At 47.6% G+C, this 3,174-nt stretch overlaps 1 pseudogene; it reads right to left on the bottom strand.

Moving 5' to 3' along the window:
- Positions 1–12: 12 nt before the first annotated feature.
- Positions 13–892, bottom strand: LOC100953113 (annotated as a pseudogene).
- Positions 893–3,174: the final 2,282 nt, after the last annotated feature.

The following is a 3,174-nucleotide window of genomic DNA, read 5'->3' as shown; positions in this document are numbered from 1 at the left end:
GGGGCAGAAGGGAGGTGGTGTTAATCATCATCAGGGCTGTGGCCCAGTTGGCCTGAGGAGTACGGGCAGGGCAGGCCCTCACTGGGGCAGCTGGAGGAGCACAGACTGCCGCACTGGCAGGTAGGTGATGTTCCTAGAGCGTGACAGCTGGAATGCAATGTCCCCTGCAACCTCCAGCTTGCGGAGCTCGATCAGGCCATCACCCACTGTGGCCAGTGAGTTGGCAATCAGCTCTGCGGCCTTGGAGTCACCCTCGGCAGATGATGGCTGCCTTTTTCTGCTGCTCAGCCTTTCCACCACAAATCTGGCCCTCTCTGCTTCCTGTTGAGCTGCCTGTTTGGCTTCCACCGCTTCTGTGAACTCCTTCCCGAAGGTCAGATGTGTCAAGGAAACATCATCCAGGATGAGCCCAAAGGTTGTTGCTCGCTCCATAAGGTCATCGCTCACCTGCCTGGAGACGAGCTCTCTGGGTGATTAGCTCTCCAGCATCAAAGCGAGCCACCACCGACTTGACGATCTCTGTAGTAATAGACGGCAGCGCATGCTCCTGATAGTCTTCTCCGATGCTGGTGAAGATTCGAGGAAGCTGGCTGGCTACAGGCTGGAAGAGGATGCGCAGTGTGATGTTGACATTCTGTAAATCTTTGCTCCCAGTGATGACTGGCACGTTACGTGGTCAAGAGCGGCAGTCAAAGATAATTGGTTTCTGTACCTATGGGATGAGAAAGTGAGTCCCTTCCCCTACCACAGTGTCCTGCACAACATGGAATCGGTCAAAGATGACAGCTCTGTGTCCAGCATCCACATTATACAAAGCAGAGTTCACCATGCTGCCTGCAATGGCTAAGGCCAGGCCAAACTTGCCGATGGACTCAAACACTTTGGCAGCCATGTTTCCTTCTGTCGGACCCACTCACACCTGCTTCCACTCTGACCACCACATGAATTCCCCCAGGAGTATTCTTTATGTTTTTGAACTATCTCATCACTTGGTCTGTGTTTTCTTCATGACATCTGTCACATACTAGCTTTGGGTATACCTACTCATCACGTTTCCTGTTTCTCATGAGAACACTCTTAAAAGATCAGGTGTTACTCATCTTTGCAATGCAGGGAGGTGAGGTGGTTATGACCATGGGCTCTGGAGCCAGGCTGCCTGTGTTTGCAGTCTGGCCCTGCCACTCACCAGTTGTATGACCTTAGGAAATTTACATAACATTTCTGGTCTTAGTTTTTTTGAGTAATCGAGAATAATAATGCACTTAACTCATGGAATTATAGTGAGGATTAAATAAAATAACATATATAAAGAGACTAGAACAAGGCGGGGCACCAGAGCAGTTACTCATGGTCTTAGCTCCCACCATTATTATCTTTGTCTTATTGTCATTAATTCAACAAATATTCATGGAATTCCATTGTGCCAGACACTGTTCTAGAAATGGAATTATAGCAATGAACCAGATCAGACTCATGAATACTTGTGAAGTTTAGGTTAGGGAAGAGGAGAAAGGGGACAAGTAAACAAGCAATGACAGGTGACAACAATAGTGAGATTATGTGATAGAAAGGGACAGGGAAGCTTTCAGGTTTGTCTATATATATATTTTTACTTTTGAGGCGGAGTCTCACTATTTAGTGGGCTAGAATGCAGTGATGTCATCACAGCTCACTGCAACCTCCAACTCCTGGGATCAAGAAATACTCCTCTTTCAGCCTCCTAAATAGCTGGGACAAGTGCACACCACCACACTGGCTAATTTTCTATTTCTTGTAGAGACAGGATATCACTATGTTGCCCAGGCTGGTCTTGAACTCCTGGCCTCAAGAGATTCCCTCCTTCTTACCCTCCTAAAGTACCGAAATTATAGGCATGAACCACCATGCCTGGCTTACAGGTGTATTTTTGATCTTATATGATGCAAATTGTAACATCGCATATGTAGCTGTTTTGTATGTTCTCAAAGCTCTAAAACATTTGGGAAAGACAACTAGATAAATGAACACTGAATTAAGATGTTGTTACTATTTCCCCAAGGGCTGTGTTTATTCTTGCTAATTCTGGGATTCTGAGAAGTTTTGTGATTCAGTGGATTTGGGGCATCTGATGGGGGTGGATGAAAGGAGGATACTTGGAGATAGGAGACGTTTCTCTGCCTCTACCTCCCATTTCATATATGTAGGGCTGCCTTCAGCTCAGATCCAAATCCTCAAGTTCGGACATTTGTTCTGGCTGAGTCACATGGCCCCAACTTCCAGCCTCAGCTCTTACCCACCAGGTGCCCAGGTAGGATGAGACAGCTGCAGGGTGGGCAGTGGAAAGTGGCATGGCCAGAAAAACCCTGTTCATATCCTTCTGACTTAGTCCCACAGATCCCAGTAAGAACATGTTCCTGAGGCCCAGGGCTGACTTTAAGCACGGGGGCTAGAACTAAGCCTCTCCCTCAACTAGTTAGCACGTTTTGAAGCTTTTCTCCTTTAAAAACCACTGCCATGGGCCCTTGGGAGCTTATGTTTTGGGAGCATTCAAAGCAGGTCTTAATCGTCCAGTGCTGTTGGCAGAGACTCTCTTTGAACTGTAAGCAGCTAGACCTGGATGCATTTGTCACCTTAGCAGACAGCAGGGAACCGAAGGAATGAGAATGGGGCAGGGGCATTACATGCAGGATGGGTGTGTCAAGAGCACGAAATGCTTCTGGGTGCAATGGAGACTTCTAGGCTAGGAAACAGCACACCTGTGCTGAGTGCCCAGGGCTGAAGGAGGCCAAGGCCAGAAAAGACTGAGCATGGGGTGGGGGAGGAAGATAAGGGAGTAGCTGAGACGGGCTTAGCCTGTGTCTTGTCTTGCCTGAGGCCACCATGCTATGAACACTAAGTTTGGGGTTCCTGTGCACAGAAGTTCTGCTGTGAGCAAGGCACTGAGATGTAAAACAATTTTTTACCCTGTATTTGCCCTGTTGAAATGGTTCTTCCTGCACTGGGAAAGTGATACTTAACCAAACTGTCTTCTGAAACTGGCTTTTGCCAATTTATAAAGGGGTGCAAGGCAAGAACTGTGGTCAAGGCCTCGATTTTGCAAAGGCACAGGCATAGTTGTCCCCTCCCCTAGTTTGCTTTCCTATAATTGCTACTTGGGAGTCATAAAGACTTCTAACTTTCTCCACAGGGGACATC

Source organism: Otolemur garnettii, unplaced genomic scaffold, assembly GCF_000181295.1.
Source record: "Otolemur garnettii isolate 467f Iridium unplaced genomic scaffold, OtoGar3 scaffold00013, whole genome shotgun sequence".
In the NCBI taxonomy this organism is placed as follows: domain Eukaryota; kingdom Metazoa; phylum Chordata; class Mammalia; order Primates; family Galagidae; genus Otolemur; species Otolemur garnettii.
This window is presented reverse-complemented; position numbering and strand designations above follow the sequence as displayed.